The sequence below is a fragment of the Mustela erminea genome, chromosome 8, assembly GCF_009829155.1.
Source record: "Mustela erminea isolate mMusErm1 chromosome 8, mMusErm1.Pri, whole genome shotgun sequence".
Lineage (NCBI taxonomy): Eukaryota > Metazoa > Chordata > Mammalia > Carnivora > Mustelidae > Mustela > Mustela erminea.
Window position 1 is genome coordinate 98,473,257 of NC_045621.1, and position 24,070 is coordinate 98,497,326.

General features: G+C 40.7%; 1 protein-coding gene and 1 pseudogene across 2 annotated transcripts in view; both read left to right on the top strand.

The window, feature by feature from the left end:
• DPP10 (dipeptidyl peptidase like 10) overlaps positions 1-24,070 on the top strand; it is a 1,361,251-nt gene that overhangs the window by 100,778 nt on the left and 1,236,403 nt on the right. The gene's annotated exons all lie outside the window — the stretch shown is intronic.
• The window catches only part of LOC116596858, a 131,687-nt pseudogene continuing 124,505 nt past the window's right edge, over positions 16,889-24,070 (top strand).

Below are 24,070 nucleotides of genomic sequence, written 5' to 3' on the forward strand. Positions count from 1 at the left end.
GCTGGTTACCTGGAGTCCAGAGGGCTAGTTAATCACACAGGTGAGACTGAATCAAAAGAGTCAATGATAATAGTTTCTATCCTCCATTTTCTTAGCATCTCCTGTGCCCTTGCTGCTGTGATATGTACTTACGTATTTATTGTTTTTGGCTTTCATACTTACAAAACTGATGGCTACTATCCCCCTGTATTAGGGTAAATTAGGCCAGCTTGATGTGACAGAATAATGCTAAAATCCCAGGATAATTAACATAAAACAGATTTGTTTCTTACTCATGCCTGAAGGTTTGGCAGGTGGTATCTTTTCTCACAGTCATTATAGAGCCAGACTGAGAGGGCCTCCAACTTCTGGTAGACATTCAACATGGAGCACAGACCTCTATATTTGCTAGGGCAAGAAGGGAGAACACACAGAAAACTTATACCCATCTCTATACTCCGACCCATAAGTGCTTCATGTCAGTTTTGTTCAAGGGCCCTTGGCCAGCTCGGTCATGTAGATCAAGGGGCAAAAGTGCTGGGAAGTGACTATCTCCCTTGTCCTTCAGAAGAAAACAGATACAAATGAGCACAAGAGATGATTACCACCCTAACCTCCTCAGTCTCCATAGAGAAGTCAAAGTGATACATTTAAAATAGAAATTTTACTATCTCACAACTCTGGTGGAAACTCTGTATTTCCTTCCCATCACCTTAAAATAAAACCCAACGTATTCCGTATGGTGTGTAATCCTTGGATAATCTGGCCCTTCCCATTCTCATGCCATTCTCCCCTTAACAGTCATTTCACTTTATCACTTTTGCTTTCTTTCAGTTCTTGGATATCTCAAGGGCTTTCTTTGCTCAGGGTCTTCCCAATGCTGTTTCCTCTCCTTGCTTTACCCTCTGCTTTCTCTCTGCTTGACTAACTCTTAGGCATCTTTTATGTTTCAGCTTTAGGGTCATCTTTGACCAACTGCAATGTTCCATGTACATGTTCCACGTACATGGAGATCATGCCTCTTTTGCTCTCCATTTTGTTCAGTGCATCCTACAGTGCCTGGCTCAAAGAAGAGAATAAATATTTGTGGAATGATTACACATAAGAATGTATGAACAGAATCCTCACATATAGAATACTATCCTTAGTCTTCAAACCCATAGTAATGTAGCCATAGCAGAAGAATCATTTAGAATGTAACTTCGTGGTTGAAGTCTTTAATAATGTCATTATGATAATGATGCCCATTTTCTGGTTAATAATTCCAAGTATTTAGAATTCACTACCAGCCTATCATACACTCTCAGTGTATATTTTATTTTATTTTTTTAGTATTAAAGCACGCAAGAGGGGTAGAAACCTAAGGTTTGAGTGACAGAGGGAATGTGGAACATATTTGTAGAGCAAGATACCACCAATTCAGCTTTTTTCATAGAACTGACAGAGTGACAATATTTTTCAATTCAAATATAGTCTGACAAAGGATTTTTGTGTCATTTACAAGTGTGGAGAACCATCTAATAAGAGTAGTTTTGACACCATTATATTGACATATCTGGGCCAATTTGATGATTTGGAAGGACAATGACATGGAATATATGTAATTAGAACTGTCATGAGAAATCTGAGACAGATGGTTTTCATCTAGTCAGAACTCAACAGAAGAAGTCATTGGGAGTTTGGTGTGCCTATTTTTAAAAGGTTACTTTTTAAAAGTGGTATTAACAATTGAAAATATATATGTATATCTATCTATCTATTTATCTATCTATCATATGTCTATCTATATGTTTGATACCTGGAATGTTTTATATAAAATAGCAAATCCTTATTAAAAGCATTTTGGAGATTTCTTTAGTAGTAGTGGTCATGGTTTTAAAATTATTAAGAAAGTCATTTCATGGAAATAATTAAAGTAAAAACTTCATATTGAGTTTCCTTAGCAATAGAGCATTCAGAAGGAGTCACACTAAATATTCCCCTGTCTCCTGAATCCATCTCCTTAATGACATTTGTCAGCACATATTACACACTAAAATTGTTTATGATATTTTGTTATTGCTGACTTTGATTTAATTATATTGGGGCTTAAATGAAAAGGAGTTATAAATTGAGAAGCTTTACAAACACTTTGTTATAAAGCAGTTCTGTGGAAGGTCATCCAAACTTTTCCCTTATCTCTGATTCTCCCCCTACCCACCTCCCCACTTCAAAAGCCAGACATAAAATAGCATTGGCCAGTCTCTAATAAGTCCTCACTGTAGAAATGACGATGGGCTGCTCTCAAAAATACCGTCCTGGAACTTACAGATACCTTGCATCCTCTACATTTTGAGGGGTGAATACATCTTTTGAGAGTATTTCTGATTAGAACACAAACACTTCTTTTTTTTTAATTTAATTTTTTATTTTCTATAAACATGTATTTTTATCCCCAGGGGTACAGGTCTGTGAATCAGCACTCACCAAAGCACATACCCTCCCCAATGTCCATAACCCCACCCCCCTTTCTCCCAACTCCCCTCCCCCCAGCAACCCTCAGTTTGTTTTGTAAGATTAAGAGTCACTTATGGTTTGTCTCCCTCCCAATCCCATCTTGTTTCATTGATTCTTCTCCTACCCACTTAAGCCCCCATGTTGCATCACCACTTCCTCATATCAGGGAGATCATATGATAATTGTCTTTCTCTGCTTGACTTATTTTGCTAAGCATGATACGCTCTAGTTCCATCCATGTTGTTGCAAATGGCAAGATTTCATTTCTTTTGATGGCTGCATAGTATTCCATTGTGTATATATACCACATCTTCTTTATCCATTCATCTGTTGATGGACATCTAGATTCTTTCCATAGTTTGGCTATTGTGGACATTGCTGCTATAAACATTCGGGTGCACGTGCCCCTTTGGATCACTACGTTTGTATCTTTAGGGTAAATACCCAGTAGTGCAATTGCTGGGTCATAGGGCAGTTCTAGAACACAAACACTTCTTGATGGAGTTCTTTGCCCACTTGGGAAATTGCTTCTCTGGTGGATGATGAGGCCAAGTCATAGAAATTATAGAAATATATAAAAAAATAGAAATTATAAAATATAGAATTTCTATAAAATAGAAATTTTTCTATAAAATAGATTTTATAAATTTTATAAATTATAAAATATAGAATTTCTATAAAATAGAAATATTTCTATAAAATAGAAATTATAAAAAATAATAATAATATTATTTTTTTTTATTGTACAGGAATCTAATTGGTGACCTCTCCTAAAACAGGTGACCTCTCCTAAAACAGTATTAGGCTAAAATTAGCCTGATACTCTCTGAATGTGCCCCAGAGGACTGGATTTGGGGGGTTGAATCTTGAGCATTGAGTATAGTGGTTTGTGTGAGGGTAGAGGCAGTGTGGTCAGCACTGGGAGATTGCTTTTGTGGGCCTGACCTCTCCTTTCTGTGCCATCTGCTCCCCCGGAGTGGGACTCACTCCAACTGACAGGCACTCCACGTCCTCCTGCTTTCACATCCCCACCCCCTTTAAAACCTGCTTCTAGGAAAACACCTGGCAAACTCTTCTCAATATACAGATGGATCATAAGATTTTATATTCCAGCCTTCCTAAGGCATTTGAGAAAAGCAGAATGCTAAGCTTTAAAAATTCATCTTTGTCATTTATAATAAGAAATAAACGGAAACAATTTAACCACTGACATTTTGAGAACTAGGTAAATTGTGGCGGCATGTGACAGTATGTTCCTTAGATGTTAAAATCACATGTACAAAGTATTTTTTTTTCCGTATAAAACTATTAAACATTTTAAACTTGTAGAATTTTAATGGCAAAATATACTTACATCTTATGTTGAGCAAATGCAGCAGTCTGATGAAAAGTACAGTATGACGAAAAAGTATTGAAAACATCACAGAAAAAGACTAAAAGCAAATAGTTGCCTTCGTGTCACTGGATTATGGTTAATACTTATTGAAACCTCCCTCTGTTATCTCTGCTGTAAGGGACAGAAAATGTAAGTGTACAGAGAAGAAAGAGATGAATTGCCAATGGGAAATTTTTAGCAAGCAGTTTGTGCTTGTGTGTGTCTCTACACCTTTCTGGATATCTTTATGAACTTCTGCCTACATCGCTTTTTGGTGGGAATAGCATGCAAGTCTCCCGAGCCATGCTTGGGGAGGGCTTTCCTCCACAAGGCTGCCTCTGGATGAGGCTCCTGGAGGTTTCCACTGGGACTTACGTAAGTCTTACCTAATACCTCCACACCTTAGGATTTCTGCTCCCCAGCATCCTCTCTACTGCTGATGTACGCAGTTTCTGGCCCTCTCCTCTCAGTATAGAGGAAAAAACTTTGGCACCACATAGCCTTCAGCTTGCGGTTGATTCCCCAGACTGCCAGCTGTATGACCCTGGGCTCTCTACCCTGTCAGTAAACCATAGCTTCCTCATTAGTAAAGTGTAATGAATGCTACCTTGTTCTAGTAGGACAAAAATGAGGAAAACCATGTTAAAAAACAAATAAACAAACAAAAATCTTAGCACAAGTTCTCAAAAAGGGATAGTTAACTTTTTTTCTCCTGACTCATTGTTGTGCCATGCTTTCAAGATTAAGCATCCTCGTGTGCAGATTTTATTAAGAGTGGCGTCTACCTGTCATTTCTTAGAATGAGGTGGTTGCTTTTTGTTTTGTTCTTTTGAGTCTTTTTGACTTTATTTTTTCTTCTCCAAACAGGACTGAAACCTTGAATAAACAAAGTCCTGGCTTCATTCTATTAAGCCCTGGTTTTGCTCAAGAGAATAGTGGGGTTTTCTTTTCCAAGTTAATAGAATAAAATTTAAACTCTGTTTTCTCCACAAAGACTTGGTGAATTCTGCTAGAGGCTTTTTCCATTTCCTAATGAGACCTGAGGAGACCATGGCATATTAATAACATTACTAAGTGTTAAAATTCACTTGTTACAAAAACAAAGGTTTCATTTTCTTACCGTTATCATTTTTCTTTTATGAAAATAATTCACATAATTCACCTAACTTATCTTAAGAGGTGGTGCCATCTTGTTTTCAGTGCTCCGTCTGGTATAAATCTAAGCTCTTACCTAAATTCTCTGGCCAAGTTGCTAATTTCTGTTGTTCAGAACACGCATATTGATAGCACCCACAATCTCTCTCAGCCGGGGAGCCATTGTTGACAAATATGCAGAAGATAGCCACAGGTAAAAGGCAATCTACTCTATCTCTTTCCAAGGAGATTTATTCCTTCATGGAAACCAGTTGAGGGTAAATGTTATTTTTATCTTTGATATAATGCTTCAGGCTGCCTCCTGGTGGTTGAACAGGATTAGATTTTTTTTTTTTTCTGTCCTTTGGAAATACTGCTCATGGCTCCTGCGGGCTGTGGGAGCAGGGAGTCGACAAAAAGATAAGGTCTCAAATCTCTTCAAACACTCCCCATACTTGCTTTGCTGCCAAGTCATTAAGCAAGGCAAACTCCTCTCCCATATGGGCTGTTAACTTTTATTTGTTCAGCGCTGCTCTTAAACATGGCTTGGCTTGAACTCTAGTTTCTTCCTGGATTGAACAGGGAGTTCCCAGCATCTGCTTTGATTACGGCAAGGTGTGCTAGTCTGCTGGCCTGTCTCAGGGATATGGGTTGGTTCTTCCGGCCTCACTCATTCATGCATGAACTCATTTTTCTAATTCAACAAATTTATTCTGACCACCTAGAATTCAACCATGCTAGGGGCGGGGATATATTACTGAATATAGCAGATTAAAAAATAAATAAATAAAATAAAACAAACAAACAAACAGAAAAACAGAGCAAAACATAAATCTTCATCTTTCTGGAAAGCTTATTGTCTAGAAGGAAGATGGGTGGAGAGTTGGTGTACTGTATAAATTTCTGTATATCAAGTGTGTTAGAATGTGGCAAGTAAGATGTGGTCCATATACACTATGGAGTATTATGCCGCCATCAGAAAGGACGAATACCCAACTTTTGTAGCAACATGGACGGGACTGGAAGAGATTATGCTGATTGAAATAAATCAAGCAGAGAGAGTCAATTATCATATGGTTTCATTTATTTGTGGAGCATAACAAATAGCATGGTGGACATGGGGAGTTAGAGAGGAGAAGGGACTTGGGGTAAATTGGAAGGGGAGGTGAACCTTGAGAGACTATGGACTCTGAAAAACAATCTGAGGGGTTTGAAGTGGCGGGGGGGTGGGAGGTTGGGGGAACCAGGTGGTGGGTATTGGAGAGGGTACGGATTGCATGGAGCACTGGGTGTGGTGAAAAAATAATGATACTGTTATGCTGAAAATAAATAAATGAAAAAAAAAAGAATGTGGCAAGTACTTTGAGAAAAAAATAGAATGGGGTAAGGAAGATGAGAAAATTCAAGTGGAGAAGTTTACAGTTTTAAATAAAGTGGTCAGCATGGCTTTTACTGAGAAGTGACATATGAGTCAAGAGTTGAAGGAAGTGAGAAAGAGAGCCAAAAATCCAACTGGGGAAAGAATGTTCCAGGCAATGTGGTAGGAAAAATCAAGATACGCTTCTTAAAATGTTTTTTATATTCTTGCCCTCAAAGAGCCTATAATCTAGTATTGTAAACAGGTCCAAAATAGGCAACTTCAGTATACTGTGATTATTGATAAAACATAGAGCTAAGAATGCTATGTGATGCTAAGAATGGTACAGGGTCCGTATTAGGGTGCTTTCAGAATGCCACAGGAACATAAAAGAGATTTGGGGAGGGTAACAGTGCTAGTCATTTCTCTTTGTCAGCATTTGCTAAACGTGACTGGGCAGCACATAGGCCAATAATTACAGGAAAAGTAAGATTTGGATGGTGGGGAAAATGGATTCCATTTTGTTTAGGATGGTCTGTATAAAACATCCCATTTTTATAGATTTTCTGTATTAAATAGCTTATTAAAGGATCTGAGAAATTGTTAGTAAGGAAATTATTTTTAGTTTTGTGAAGTTCCAAAACATACCCACCAGTGGAATCCTTGGGAAAGGCTGCTGTAAATGGGTTCCTTACACAGTCAGTTGAGACAGTGCTAGTCTGGATGTCAAGAGTATCCTGAGGCTGAGATAAGTCAACCCAAACTCAGACTGGACACATCCTCCTTGGGTCCCCATTTTCTTCATCCATAAAATGAGAAGTATGTTCTACATGGCCTTTAAAGGCCCTGATATTTCTGATTTGATGGAATCCATTGAAATTTTTCTCTGAGGCCATATGGCAGGCCCAGCATAGACTGATGTATCCCATGGCCTTTATTCCGTAAGTATGTGTTGAGTAGTTATTCTGTGCTCCGTGCAGTTCTAGATTTTGGCACTGTAGCAATGAAAGGGATAGAGAATGCCCCTCTGGGAGTGTGTTGTCTAATAGAGGAGACAGATAACATGAAGCATGCCCAAGATAACTTCAGGGAATAATAGGTACTCTGAAGAAACAATAACAAACTACACGGGAAGGGAAGGGAGAGAGAGGAACTGAACACGTTGAGAAGAGCCATGGTAGATTGGATAGTTAGGGGAAGTAATTGACAAGGTTTAACATATGAGCTGAGACTTGAACTGTAAGAAGGAGACAGACGTGCAGTAATATGGGGGCCATGTTCCAGGCAAGAAATTGATAGAATTAAAATTCCTGAGCCAAAAAGAGTGCGATGAGTTTCAGGTTCAGAAAAAAAAACATAGCTGGAAGTCTGAGAAGAAAGAGAAGGGTGTGCCAGGGGCCTATTTCCTATATTAGTTCAGTCTTTGTGGGACATACTGTCTTTATGATAACTACCCTGTCACTGTATCCAAAGCAGAAACAGAACTTAGCACTGGGCGTGGTTGCATTCTGATAAAATGTTATTCACAGAAACGCCCAGGTCATAGGTAGGTGACCAGATAATGTAGAGCCTTGTTGGTCGTGGGAAGGGATTCATTCTTAGTGCTGTGAGGTTTTTGGAGTGTCCTGGCAGTGTCATGACATCACCAATTTATACTGCAAAGAGCCGCACTAACGGTGTTTGGAGAATGGATTTTAGGGGCAAGAGTGCAAGTAGGGATAAAAGGCCATGTGATGGTTATAAAGGCACAGTGAATGGGATCCCTGCCCTCAGCAGCTCCCGATTTACGTGGGGAGATGTGGAAGAATGAGAACCATTTCAGCCTATTCAAGGCTCTGAGAAGTCCTGAAAAAATAAATTCTTTCAGCTTTGTTTATCACAGTGCTGGTGCATATTGTCAGTCTCCAAGTAGGGGCCATCGTTGTGTGTGTGTGTGTGTGTGTGTGTGTGTCTAATTTGCCAATTTTCAGAATGTTCTTTCATGTGTGCTGAGTAGCTTCTGGGGTTAGTTTTTGTTACAGCATATAATGGGGAATTTTACATAGAGTGAAAACTGGATATAAAAAATAAAATGTGGAGAATATTTGAATACCAGACCCAGTTTAACATTGTGACAATATAACTTTGTTCTGTCTACTTAATCTATGTTTTATTCCCTCTTCATCCTGCTAGCCGTCCATAGTGACACTTAGTCATTTGTTCATTTATTCATTCATTCATTCATTCGTTCATTATAAGCTATTATGTATGGTCCTGGCCAGGTCACTGGTCACACGGAAAAAAAAAATGACATAGAGTCTTTCTTCTCCAGGAGCTTCTGGTTACAAAGAGCTGCCTTAGAAATACATCCGTAAATGGTTTCAAGGATTCTTGCAGAGGCGAGGCTGCCTAAATCTTTGTTGATTGGTGGAACAGACTCTATTTAAGCAATAAATAAATAAAAATAAATAAATAAATAAATAAATAAAAATAAAAATAAATAAATAAAAATAAAAAAAGTTTGGGCCTGCATTGTCCAATATGATAGCCACCAGCCAAATGTGGCAGTAAGCCCTTGCAATGTGGATAGTGCAGACTGAGATGTGCTGTAAATATAAAATATACACTGGATTTTAAAGACTATAAAAAAAATGGAGCCTATTAATAATTTAACAACTTTTATTACATGATAAAGTGATTATATTTCGGATATATATAAGTGAAATATATTAATAAAATTGATCTCAGCTCTGGGGCGCCTCAGTGGCTCAGTCTGCTAAGCCTCTGACTTTGGCTTGGGTCATGATCTCGAGATCCTGGGATGGAGCTCCTTTTCAGGCTCCCCCTGTTCCCCGTGCCTGTGCTCGCTCCCTCTCTCTCTCTGTTAAATAAAGACATTCTTAAAAAAATTAATCTCAACTCTTGACTTTTTAAAGTGTGGCTGCTAGAAAATTTAAAATGACACACGTGGCTCACATTATGTTTCTGTCAGACACAGCTGGCCTCGATTGACCAGGCTGGATGCCTGGTTTCATGGCTCTGTACCTCTTAGAATGCCGGTAGGAACCAGTCCTAAGTAGAATGCCAGCGTGGAAGCAGAGTAGGAAACCTTCAGCCTCAGGCCCCTGGACAATTCAGTCACAGCAGGTATTCACCTCCTGAGAAGCCCTGGTTGAGATTCCCCACCTCACTCAGGGAGATGATGGAGGAGGGAAAAACTCCATTTATTGAGATTAACAGCGAATGTCTTACATTGCCTTACATTATTTTTAATAACCTGTTGAGTACTTCTCATGCAGGGGATTTGGATAATTTGTGTGTGTGTGTGTGTGTGTGTGTGTGTGTGTACTTTCTGCGTGATCTTGCAGCAAGTGTATCAATTTATGTGACTCTTCATCTTGAGAAAAATAGTTCAAGTTTTACCTGTTGCATAAAGTCCATTCTCTCTTCTTCAGTCCCTCATAGCGTTCATTTATCATTTCACACACGTTAAGCACAGCTGCTGTAAACAACTCTTTATAGCCCAGCTGCTAGGATCAACTTCTGCGAAACAGTTCTGGTCTCACCTGCAAGAAAACTCAGTCCCATCTTGGATTTCTTTGTACCTCAGCCTATGAAGCAGATCCTTCCTATGCAAGACTCTCAATGAGCATCTTGTTTCTCTTGCTTCCACTTCATGACCTGGGACACCTGTGCCTTGTATTATGTATGAAAAATTCACAAATGAATTCCACGCGGAAACATGTTCCTGGCTGGCGGACTCCTATTGGCGGTCTGTGTTTCTTCCGCAGCAGTTCAAGGCTTGTTTCCCCTGCCTCCACCCACACTAAATAGCACTGTGGTTCCGTTCTTGAGAGTCAGAATTCAGTGCTACTCAGGCAGCCGAAGCCCCCTCAGTCTCCCGGCAGGATGCTCCAAGTACGGAAATGCTTTTCCAACCCGATGATATTGCATTTCCCCAGGACGGAGACTTCTGCCTCCAGTAAGAGTGGTCAAGTGCGCTGTTCAGGTTTCCGCGGTTGGTGACGTCCCTCTCTCCTAAGGCAGAGCGTTCTAATTAGTCATTTGCCACCTCTGAGAGGTGTGTACACTTAATGGAGGCTCAGCGTGTATCCACCGCCAAGATTAGAAGTAGAAAAGTCAGAGAAGTGTTGTCAGGCTTTACCCTGTCTTCTTAATTAGAAAGGAAAGCAAAACACCCCCCTTCCTTGGCTAACAAAATGGAGGATGTAGTTGGGTTATAGGATTGGGAAATTGAAGATGTCATTTGTCTTTCCAAGCAAGCTCTTTCCCTCATCCTCATACTTCTCACCAGGTGTGAGAGGCTCCTGTTTCCTGGCTCCGGAAGGCTAAGGGATCTCATGGCAGAGGCACAGCTTTGAGAGTCAGTCATGCCCCAAGTCCTGGCACCATCACACTATCTGAATGTATGGCCAGCCTTTGGGGATATAGGAGGTAGAGGCACAGGGCCCCAGAAGAAGGTGTCCTGTTCTTGTTTTTTTTTTTTTAAATTAATTAATTAATTAATTAATTTGACAGACAGAGATCACAAGTAGGCAGAGAGGCAGGAAGAGAAAGAGAGGAGGAAGCAGGCTCCCTGCTGAGCAGAGAGCCCAATGCGGGATGCGATTCCAGAACCCTGGGATCAGGACCTGAGCCAAAGGCAGAGGCTTTAACCCACTGAGCTACCCTGTACTTGGGTTTTAATGCCTGGTGGCTGCCATCCAGAAATTCTTAATATTTTTATCTTTGGATTTGTGTTCAGTTAGTGAAGTTTACCTGATCCCTGGAGCATGCCTCTGCTCATTGGCCTTCTCCCCTCCCACCATGTCTCACCTCCCCAGGGCACCACTTTGTTGCCTCCTCACTCCTGGCCAGTGACAGCTGCTGTCCGCTCTGCTCCAGGGGCTTGGAGGCAGGTGTGGGGGAGGACTGAGTTGAAAGAACTTGTCTGACATGCAAACTTACGGGTTGGATGCCAGGTGCCACAAGAGTCTGTATTTGCTCCCAGAGAGTACAACATTAAATACCAAATAAAATAAATACCATGATAAGTCAAGAGAGAGACCACAGAAGAAAAGAAAGAGCTTTTTATCATGCTTTTTCAATAAGAGACCTACATTTTCATTTTACACTGGGCCCTGCAAATTTTGTAGCTGGCTTGGGCTGTGTGATTATGGGGAAGTCCCTTAGCCATCTGGGCTTCTGTGTCTCAGTTGGATTTGGGGTATAATCAGAAAAGCACTAGGATGTGTTTATGGGGTATATATTTGTTTAAATGAACTTATGTGTAAATACATATGCAGGTATACGTATATGTATGTGAGTCATATCTACATGTATAATAAAGATAAGAGCCTTTAGAGATTATCTGACTTCTTTCCACAATACTGGTATATCTTTACCAGCAGAGCACAGTGTGACCATCAGAACCCCAGGTTTTCTGAAGCTGTCACCGTAGAAGAGAGTAGAAATGGGCCACTCAGCAAGAGATGTCACCTCTTTCAAGGAACAGAGTCATTATCATGCATTGATCCAGCGGGACAGGAGAACTGGTGACCACATTCACTGACCTCTCTCTTCTCCTGTCCTCTCTCCTACTGCTGTCTTCCTCCAGCAGAAATGGACCAGAAGCCACCCTGCAGGGATCACCATTGATATGGTCCACAGTGATCAGCCTCCGTGGGCCAGAGCAGGGTGGCAAGAGAGGCCAACAGGGGGCAGAGGGAGAATGGCCAGCTTGAGTTCATATGGTCACTTTGAAGATTGCATGAGATACAATTTGTAAAATATTTTTTTTTATTTTTTTTTTTAAAGATTTTATTTATTTATTTGATAGAGAGAGAAATCACAAGTAGGCGGAGAGTCAGGCAGAGAGAGAGAGAGAAGCAGGCTCCCGCTGAGCAAAGAGCCCGATGCGGGGCTCGATCCCAGGACACTGAGATCATGACCTGAGCCGAAGGCAGCGGCTTAATCCACTGAGCCACCCAGGCGCCCCCAATTTGTAAAATATTTAATGACTATAAACTAGTATTATTGAACAGAAGCAGATATTTACTATTAGTTTTCCTATTACATATCTTTTTGGAGAAGCTGGAGCAAAAGCTGAATTTAGGTAGCGGGATTAGTAGAGTGAGGAAAGTCTTGCTGCTTCTTGATTCTTCATACCGTCCTGCTCAGAAGTGGTGGTGATGCTATTTTAAGGCACAAAACAAAATTTTGGTGACATAACCTCAAAATCAGTAATACAGAGCTGGAGTGCATGGGGCCACTTGGGTTCTAATCCTGCTCCTGACGTATTTCTGCAGAATAATTGAGCAAGTCACTTACTTCTAACCCTCCCCTTCTCATCTTTGAAATCAGATGACTCCTAACACAGTAACTGTGGGGCTCAGGGAGAGAGCAAGAAACTGCTTTTTAACACAAGCTCCTCTTCCTGGAACAGGCCTGGAGATCTAGGTTGATGAGTCTCTGAAGCAGAGACTTGTTGTTAATTATCTTATACTTCACTTCTGAGCCTGCTTTTCAAGTGATGGTGAAAACACATAGAATTGGTGGCTGTGGGGTCTTTTCATTCTCGAACCTGTGGAGAAGTGACCCCCAACAGGTAGAATGAATTGACATCCTGTTTCTCCATTCTCAAATGTTCTATGGCACCAATGTCTTGTAATGTGGGAAGGAAAAGTTGAACTCATTTTTTTTTTTTTTTTTTTGTGGCACAAATTCAAAGGCTTACCTTAAGAAAGAGGAGTTGCAGTGAAAAACATCTTGTTTAGATTTTTTTAAATTAAATTAAATTTTTTTTCAGTGTTCCAAAATTCATAGTTTAGGTTTTTAAAATACTCTGATGTGGCTTTAAAAGGGGAACCAGGGAATACCTATTAGTCAAACGCACATAAAAAAGTATAGAAATATAAATCAAAGCAAGTACCTTATGTGATTTTCTTACTGACTAAATTAATTTTGTGTCAGGTGCACATGATGAAGGAGAAGGTTAGGAATACTTTGGGTTTCCATTTGGATCACTGTTTTTGGCCTCCAGAGAACTCTTACTTTGTGGTGTACATATGCATAAAAAGCCTGGGTGGACAGGGCAGAAGAAGCAAATCACTCTTGGTGGCGCAGATCACTGACTGACTTCTTTGTCAGTGGCATAGGGCAGGGAGGGATCCAAGGGTGGGATGACACGCCACTTGGAGAGCCATTTGCAATGCTCAAGACCTGTGTCTGGGTACTTCACATGTTAATCTGAGAGGAGGCTGCCACCTTAAAGCCTCAGTTTTAAGCCGACCATGAAAAACAGTGTGTGTATAAACAGGAAGAGAGACGGCGAGTATGGCTACCATGCTGCTTGTCAGAAACAGCTGGACTCCTTCCTGTACGTGATACACAAGGGCTCTTGGAGCTAGAAGCGCCAGCTGGAGATTACATCCTTGGAAAGCTCTCATTTCACACAGAAAGAAATAGCCCAGTGTGGTAGGTATTCTTAGGTGGGGTGCCAGGAATCCATCCAAGTTCCTTAGCATAATACAAAAAGACCTATGTGACCAGACTTGTTTTTAAGACACAGGTCAGACCACATTATGTGTTTACCAGCTGTCAATGTAAGTTTCCTATAAATATGAGCACATTTAATCATCCTCACAACTCTGTGAGACATGTGTAAGTATTGTTCCTATTTTACAGATGAGAAAACTGAAGCACAAAGAGGTTAATGACTTTTCTCATAGCTAGCAAGACTTAAACTAGACATTTGCTTTCAGAGTCCATACCCATGACCCCTGGGACCTGCTGCTGTACACGAAGAGGTATTAGCCACAGGGCCTTCCCACCTCTGGGATCATACACAGGCTAGTCCTTCATCTTGAAGTGGTCCTTGCTCCTGCTTTTGCCTGGATATCTTTATTTATTATTTTATCATTATTATGACCTTGTATTATTTTTAATAGACTTTAATTTTTTTTTTTACTTTTATTTATGTATTTGACAGAGAGAAAGAAGGAGAAAGCACAAGCAGGTAGAGCTGCAGGCAGAGGAGAGGGAGAAGCAGGCTCCCTGCTGAGCAGGGAGCCCAGGGTAAGGTTCGATTCTAGCACCCCGGGATCATGACCTAAGCCAAGGCAGATGCTTAACCAACTGAGCCACCCAGGCACCCATTATAGACTTTATTTTTTAGAGTAGTTTTAGATCAAGAGCAAAATGGAGTAGAATACTGAGATTTCCGCTTGCCCCCCGCCCCCTTCACAGAGCCTCATCCTTTATCAATGTCACCCACCAAAGTGGTACATTTTTTACAACTGACGAACCTGTGTGGACACATCATTACCATCCAAAGTCCAGAGTTTACATTAGGGTTCACTCTTGGTGTTGTATGTTCTCTTGGTTTGGACAAATATATTGTGACTTGTGTCCACCACAGTATACAGAGTAGTTTCACTGTCCTCACCGTCCTCTGTGCTCTCCCTGTTTAGTCCTTCCTCCCCACTAACCTGTGGAAGCACGGATTTTTTTATGGTCTCCAATTTTTCCTTTTCTGCAATGTAGTACAGTTGGAATCACGCAGATATAGTCATTTCAGATTGGCTTCTTTCCCCTGATAACATATATGTAAGTTTTCTCTACATATTATCATGGCTTGATAGCTCATTTCTGTTTAGTGCTGAATAATACTTACTCAGTTTATTTACCCACTCACTTACCAAAGGCGATCTCCGTTGCTCCCAAGTTTTGCCAATTTCAAATAAAGGTGCTGGATACATCTCCTTGCACCTATTTGTGTGCCCTTTTTTGGGTGGATACCCAAGGGCATGATTGCTAGGTCACATGATAAGAGTATGTTAAGTTTTGGAAGAAACTGCTGAGCTGTCTTCCAAAGTGGCAGTACCATTCTGCATTCATACCAGCAATGTATGAGAGTTCCTATTTCTCAACATCCCAGCCAACATTTGGTGGTGTCAGTGTTCTGTATTTTGTCCATTCTAATAAGTGTCATGGTATATTATTATTGGTTTAACTTGTATTTCAATGATGAATCACGTTATAGGGCATCATTTTATGTGCTTCTCTGCTGTATGTATATCTTCTTTGGTGAGGTGTCTGTTAAGGTCTTTGGCGCATTTTCTGTTCAGGTTATTATGAAAAGTTACGAATTTTTTGTACATTTTGGGTAAAAATCCCTTCCCAGATGTGTCTTTTCAAATACTGTCTCCCAGTCTGTGGCTTGGCTTCTGTTTAATTTTCAAGGCTTACTTCAAGTACTGCACAGGATCATCCATAAACCAAAACTTTGTCTGAATTGGTTGCCATGACACATTATATCAGATTGAAATCCCCAATAAATTTGTTTGTGTTCCCCAAGCAGGCTAGGTACTCCTTGAAGCCAGAGAAAATATTTACCTTTGTGTCAGTTGCATCTGACCCATGTAGACACTTGAAATGAAAGATGGTATGGACGGTCTTTCACGTCTGGCTCTGTCTCTTGGTTACTGGAGAAATTATTTTATCTCTGAAATTCTCTTTATAATGGGGATAGATAGGGTCCTTTCTTTAATACAATTATGATGTGTCAAATTAAACAATGATTATAAATGTGCAACCCCTGAATGTGTGTATTAGATGCACCTCTGTTGAGTCAGGCTGGTGTCATTGTAATACCGCCCCCCAGCCCCCTCGGTCTTTTCTAGCTTCATTTACCACTGGGACTCTTGTTCTCCAGCAGAGATCTTCCCCTTTCATCACAGTTGTTTCAAAATCCACCTGTTCCAAGAAGCTGTATTCACCTAAGTAGCTTGCTTTTTTGTCTCTCTTTATCTATGAGCTAAAACGCACCCACTGGTCACCATCTCTGGCATGGTCCCGACACTCCCCCTCACCCCCAACTTTAAAAAATTGACTGGATTTCTCTCTCTCTCTCTCTCTTATGTCTTCACTGAGACTATACATCCTCGAGTGGTCAAGATTGATTTCTGGTCCGTTACTATATTCACAACTCCAGCAGAATGCCCCGTCTTCACCAGAATGAATACTTCCAGAGCTGAAGTTAAGTGGAATGAGTTCCTTTCCCAGGTGCTTTGCTGCCTCCTAGCGTTGTGGCCAGGCTGAGGGCTGAGCGCTTTCCTCGGAGCTCCAGCTCGCTCTGCGCCTTCTGGGTGTGTGATGCCCTTCGCAGACGGCCGACTTACGCTGGGACTGATGGCTGGGCCCGGCTTCCTTCAGACTGCTGCTCTGCTGCCAAGGAGGGCGCTGTCACCTGCATCCTAGAATGGGTCCCTTATGGCTGACCCTTTTGCTTTTTCCTGTGCTATTTGTGGGACTTCTGTGGAGTTTCCAGGGATGCCCTTTCCTCCCTCGAATACCTCCTTTCTCCCCTCTCAGCCAGTTCCAGACCCAATAGTCCTTTGGAGGCTTTTATTTATTCTTTGATCTTAAGACTCCAGGGCAGCATGTGTTAATGTTCAGAGACTGTTAAGAAGAATTTTGCTTTGCCTCTTCCCATTATCCAGATTGTAAATACGTTTCTGATCCCGCTAAGAGAGATTTGAAAGGCACCTGCTCTGTAAGAAGGCAAGATGGGGTCACTTCGTTGGGAAATAAAGCACAAGAAAGGGGGAAGCCGTGTAGATGATAGATTTGCCAGGCATCGTTTTTGGCTAAGTGTCCACAGAGCTAACACAGTGGAAAGAACACAGGTTTCAGAGCAAACAGTGGGTTCAGATCGCAGCTTCTTTAATCTTCAGCTCTGTGCATGTGTAAGTGTCCCAGAACCTCAGTTTTGTTGCCAGTATGGGGAGGAGGCAGCAATGCATAGCTCTGAGAGAGTTGAATGAGAGAGTTTATGGAGAAGTAAATAGTGATGCATCAAGGCATTCTTGTTCCTTACATGTGAAGAGTGTTGCTTTTGTGGGAGTAGAGTGCATAGATTCCCATGGCAGAGTTTGTTCCTGCATTCCTCACCTGCCTTGTGTGAGTCTCTCCGAAGAGCACAGTTCCTGGCACTTACGTGTGTAACAATCTTTACTGAATGAATAAAATGCCTACAGTGGAAAGATGCTGACGTGTTTTTTTTTTGTTTTGTTTTGTTTTGTTTTTGTTGTTGTTTTTGTTTTTTCACTGTGCATTCTCCTAATTCTCAGAGTTTATCTCTAACATTTTAGAATTGGCAACAATTCACCCCCTCCATTTGCACCCTAATTAAATAGACTTTTCCCCATGTGTCACCTTTCCTTTGATTTTCCCATTCAAAGCATGATCCAGCCGTCATTTCCTCCTAGATGCAGCTTTCATTGCATGTGATGTTTTTTAATTTCACGTGTCTTATCTATAATCACATTAGGCCCCTTATTTGTTAATAGGCTGTTTGGTGACTTCACATTTGGAATTACTGTACATCACGTTGCATTTCCACAAGGGCAGCCTTTATTCTAGTCTGCCTGAGCATCGTTTTTCTTTTCCTCTTGCCAGGCTGAGCCCACTGTACCTCCCAAATCAGCTGTTCACATCCCCCCCTGTGGTTGTCACTGATAATTTCCAGGTTAAATCTTATAAGTGAAAATTGGATCCACAGCTGGAGTTGAAACACAGCTCCTTAGAGTTATTACTACAGTCTGTTCCTGGGTAGGTGGAAAAGTTGAAGATGATAGATTTCCAGTGCCTAGGAATTATAATGCCTTCCACCGGATGGTAACCAGGGTGGGGATTGCTTCCCCCTGGGGAGAGCAATATTTGTACCTTTTCATTCTGGGTCTGTATCAGGGGGATTTAAGAGAGGTGAGTGATTTTCAGTAGTTTTCTGCCATTTATGAGAGATGAGTTAGATAAAGTGATAATGTGGGCTGGACAGCAAATAAGTTATAAATGATTGACCAGCCATCTAGGCTGCCTGCTATCTCAGACAGAGAGAATCTTTTTTTCCAGAGTAGAAACATGTGATTTCTTAGCTTCAATCAGTAAAAGTAAGGGGGGGGATCAAGGAATAGTTTGTTCATGAAACAATATTTGAGGACTCCATGCTACCAAAGGCAAATCCATACTTTTGAATTATTGACTATTAATTAATTCAACTAATATTTATTAAGTACCCATCACTATTGTAGGATTGGGATTAAGAGATCTTTAGAACACCTAAGCTCCCATCCTCATGGAGCTGACCTTCTACTAAACAAGGCTGATAATAACAAGAAAACAGATAAATTAAATGATTTCTGATGTACTAGGAAGAACATTAAGCAGAGAAATATAACACCATCTTGAATTGGATGGCCAAGAAAAAATTCTTATAGGAGGGTTGATGTTTGTGAATCCGCAAGTGGTGAGGGACACTTAAGTAATTTGATCTACTAAATTGGGACCAAGTGTGTTTCTTTTATCCCTATCCCATGCTTTTCTCTTTGACCTATTTCAATTCCCAATAACCACCCAGAGATCAGGAACCCCAAAAGACTTTTCCTTAAAATTTCAGCAACATCCACTGAACCCTTAAATGGAAGGTACCAGAACTTGCCCTATATGTAGAAGGTGGTAAGAATTGAACTCTGAGATGCAAGGGAAACTGGGTTCTTCTCTGACCTATGACCAGGGCTGAATCATCCTGGGCACATTTGTCCCCTTTCTGGTCCTTAGTTCCTCATTCATAGAGTCAGTTGAGTGAGATGCTGTATGTGAGCTTCATAGGGAGGAGCCAAATACAATCTTAAGCAAATAGTCTATATGAGAAGAAAAAGGGAGCAGAAGTTGGCATAAGGGATCAGAATGAGGCTCTCAGTGCTGCACCAGTCCTTTCAGCTTCTTCACAGTGTGCCTGACCTGGTGGGTACAGAGAGGCACCAACTCTTATACGATGCAGTATACTACTATCAAATAAGTAGTATGATAGCATATCTTCAAATTACCTCCCTTCTTGTCCACCTTGGCTTTAACAACTTCTCCCCACAACATGCACACCCTACAATTACCTTGACTCTTCAAAGGTTTTAAATCTATCTTATGGTTTGGACATCCCATGCCCTCTTGGATACTGGAGCATACACATAAGTTTGCTTTTTCTGGTTTATCTCTTTTTTGTCACTCTCAGGTGAAAGCAGTATAGGTAGGAAAAGGGATTCAGAGAGGTAAATATTAATAAAGTATTAATAAATAAATTTTAAGGAAAAGTCTTTTGGGGTTCCTGATCTCTGGGTATTAATAAAGTATTAATAAAGAGAGGAGATGAGATACAAGGAGGACAGATGGTATCCGTGGACTGCTGCCCCTAGCCAGGAAATCAATCATGCTGAGAAAAATGGAGGGAAAAGTACTGAGACAAGTTCAGTCATTGTCAGTATTTCCTGGGATTGGTCCTTATATAGAACAGAGACTCTCAGATAATTTTTTACCTCATCTGGAGCATAGTATATAGTGTATAAACTATCATGTATACACTTAGAGTATAGTAGCAGTGCATTTCTATGTGCAGAGGACTCTAGCCTTGGATTGTCCATAGTGGTTCTTATTGGACATGTCATCTCCCCTTGTTTGTGTTAGAAATACAGATTGGTCAGTCTGAAAGTATTACATACCATGCAGCATTGTCAAGAGTAAACAAGACCTGCAAAAATCCCTGCCGTCCAAGGGAAGCAAGGGCAAAAATGAACTATTGGGACTTCATCAAGATCAAAAGCTTTTGCACAGCAGAGGAAACAGTTAATAAAACCAAAAGACAACTGACAGAATGGGTGAAGATATTTGCAAACAACATATCAGATAAAGGGCTAGTATCCAAAATCTATAAAGAGCTTAGCAAACTCAACACCCAACGAACAAATAATCCAGTCAAGAAATGGGCAGAGGACATGAACAGACATTTCTGCAAAGAAGATATCCAGATGGTCAACAGACACATGAAAAAGTGCTCTACATCACTCAGCATCAGGTAAGTACAAATCAAAACCACAATGAGAAACCACCTCACACTAGTCAGAATGGCTAAAATTAACAAGTCAGGAAATGACAGATGCTGGCGAGGATGCGGAGAAAGGGGAACCCTCCTACACTGTTGGTGGGAATGCAAGCTGGTGCAACCACTCTGGAAAACAGCATGGAGGTTCCTCAAAAAAGTGAAAATAGAGCTACCCTATGACCCAGCAATTGCACTAAAGATACCCTAAAGATACAAACGTAGTGATCTGAAGGGGCACGTGCACCTGAATGTTTACAGTAACAATGTCCACAATAACCAAACTATGGAAAGAATCTAGATGTCCATCAACAGATGAATGGATCAAGAAGATTTGGTATATATACACAATGGAATACTATGCAACCATCAAAAGAAATTAAATCTTGCCATTTGCGATGACATGGGTGAAACTAGAGGGTATTATGCTTAGTGAAATTAGTCAATCAGAGAAAGACAACTATCATATGATCTCCTTGATATGAGGAAGTGGAGATGCATCGTGGGGGATAGAAAAACAATAAATGAAACAAGATGGGATGGGGAGGGAGACAAACCATAAGAGACTCTTGATCTCACAAAACAAACTGAGGGTTTCTGGGGGTAAGGGGGTGGGAGAGGGTGGTGGGGTTATGGACATTGGGGAGGGTAAGTGCTATGGTGAGTGCTGTGAAGTGTATAAACCTGGCGATTCACAGACCTGTACCCCTGGGGCTAATAATACATTATATGTTTATAAAAAATTTTAAAAAATTATTTAAAAAATATCCTTGCGGGGCGTCTGGGTGGCTCAGTGGTTTAAGCCTCTGCCTTCAGCTCAGGTCATGATCTCAGGGTCCTGGGATCGAGCCCCACATCGGGCTCTCTGCTCAGCAGGGAGCCTGCTTCCCCTTCTCTCTCTGCCTGCCTTCTGCCTACTTGTGATCTCTCTCTGTCTATCAAATAAATAAATAAATAAAAATCTTAAAAAAAAAAAAGAAGAAGAAAAACAATATCCTTGCCTCCAGGGGGCTTAAATGTGGTGGGAGAGACAGGAAACAGGCAAATAGATAAAAGCAAATAAATAGACAATCTCAGATATATTGATGAGTACCCTGAAGAATATAAAATAGATAATGTACATCTGTGTTGCTTTTGATCTCTGAGGGGTAGACTATTTGAGTTCATTCATTTAACACAGATTATTAAATACCTCTTATGCTCCAGACCCTTATCTAGGATGAAGGGATTTATCACTGAATAAATTAAGCCGCCTCATACTCAGAGAGCCTTCTTCTAGGAAGAAGACAAAGACAAGTTAAATTCAAAGTACAATTACTATACAATAGTAATATAAATATTTAATGATTTATAGAATTGATATATAAGTACATTATAATTATTCTTATTGTTTTGTTATATAGTAAACATTGTGAATAAGTGTGGTTTTAACTTGAAAGTTGAGAGAGCAGAGCCGCTGAGGTTTTGAGAACAGTGCATCCCAAGGAGAAGGGTTGGAAGCATGAAGCTCTGAGATGGGATGGCATCCTCAAGACATGGGAGATGCCTTGTGTGACTGGATCACAGGGAAGCATGGATGGAATATGAGGTTTTGGATAGAGAGTGGGTCAATTCCAGGGGAAAAGATGGAAAAGTTTGAAGGTAAGGAATGACAGTGGTGAGATCTGACCCAGGGTTTAGAAAATTTTCTTTCGCAGCTATTGGAGCCTCTACCTGGGGTGAGAAGGGAGTCAGGAAGGTTGCTTAGGAGGCCACTGCAGAGGTCTAGGGAAGAGGTGGTGGTTGGACTAGGGTTTGGTGGAAAAATGGTGAGAAATATACATAATGCAAAGTTATATGTCTGTCTTTACTGTATGTATGGTGGATGTGTATTGTATACATACAATGTAGACATGGCAGTGTCATAGGCTGGGAAGGAAAGAAATACATTAAAGTTGTTCCCTGAGTTTGGCCAAAAGAGTTGGGTGAGTGTTGATGCCATTTACCAAAAGGGAAAATTTGTAGGTGGTGAGCAGCAAAGTTAGTGGGGACAGATTAATAGTTCGGTGTATCAACCTTTTCAAGTTTGACTTTTACAATGTACAGGTGGGGGTATGAGGGACATGGACAGAAGACTGGACTTCTGAGGAGAGGGGCTGGCATCTGGGAAGCATCAGTGTCAAGATGGTACTTCCCAGGGCAAGGATGAACCAATGAAAGGAAGTGTATAAATAGGGAAGAGAAGGCATTCGAGGATCGAACTCTGAGACATTTTAGGATTTGGAGGTTGAAAACTGAGTGAGTATCATATAGGAACCTTCTAGACCCATGTTAAGTGATGCTGAGAAGTTAAGTAAGAGGACAGAGAAGTAAAGCATTTTTCTTGAGCAGAGTTATGGTTATTGGTGACTTTAAAGAGTCTGTGAGGGGGACAAAAACCAACTGGAGTGAATTGAGGAGGAAAAATGGAAATAAGAGGGTGTCAACAGATGGTATATAAAAGTTTTTTTTCACTTTTTTAAAAATAATTTTGCTGAGAAGTAGAGAGAAGAGCTATTTATTGGATCCCTACCCAAGGTCTAGAATTAAAATAGACTCTGAGGGATATGTAATGGTGATACAAGGGGGGCACTGAATTCTGAGGCCTTTTCTTCTCTCACTGGAACTGGTCCCTACATTAGTCTGCAACACAATTTCTTTAGCAAGAGGAAGGAACCTTTAGCAAGGTTCCTTCAGAATGCTGATGGGCTCAGTTTTCTTGGCTTTTCTTCCACAGAGAGCTAGTGAGCAAGATGTTTGCTTCCCAAGTGAAAGCTTGTTTTCTTGACAGATGCTTCTCCGCAGCCTTATAAAATAGAAGGTAGGCAGGAACATATTAATAACAAAGCATTTAATAAAGTGTCTTAATTGTGACTTGGGACACAGAAGAGGCAAATTGAAAGTAGGAGTAGATATTAATTTAACACAGACATCTCTCCATAAAAGTGACTCCAAGAGGCTGTAGATCCTACGTCTGCCCATCAGATTCTCATCCCTTCTCCTATTTAACAGTCAGCATGGAGGAGCTAGCTTGTATATTTAGCTATTAACGATGGGTGTGCACTTCATACCCCTTTGCCTGGGAGGGAGTAAGGGATAGAAACCTAGTGGTCAGCCTTCTATGAGTAGAAATGTATTAACTTTTATGTATTAAATGTATTAAAGAAAACATATTATCAAGCAAGGATATATCAACTGGAATGAGTTGAGGAGGAGGGTATAGAGGGTCAGTCCTGGATTGTCTGAAAAATTGAAAGGAGAAATGCAAATAATTGCCACGTGTTGATCAGTTTGGTGCTCCTTCAGACCACAATTGTGAAAGTCTCCTAACTGGAGCTTAATCCCCAAGCTGAATCTTCTCACGGAGCTCTTCACATGGGATGCACTTTTGATCTAGAGTACAGTCTTCAATTCTGTTTCCAAATGTCCATTCTTCTCCCTTTTCCTATCCCTCAGCACCTGATCTTATTATAGGCAGAGAACCTCTTTCTTGGCAATCTTTTCCATCCTCCAGTTGGTGAATTAAAAAAATCTTGAGCATGGCTGGTCACAAAAGATTTGGGAACCACTTGCTATTCAAGAGAAGCTCAGAGAATAGTAAACTTCTCCTTGCAGTATTTGTTGACCTCCCAAACTGATAGCTGATCTAAAGGCAGAATGAGTTAAAGCACACTCATCCACCTTGTGATTGGCTGGTAGGCCTTTGGAAGTCTTCTGAGAAGAAGATCACTTTAGGTCAACCAAAAAAAACTTAAAAAAAAAAAAAATTACAACTATCTCCTGCCCCAATTTTGTACCAGAT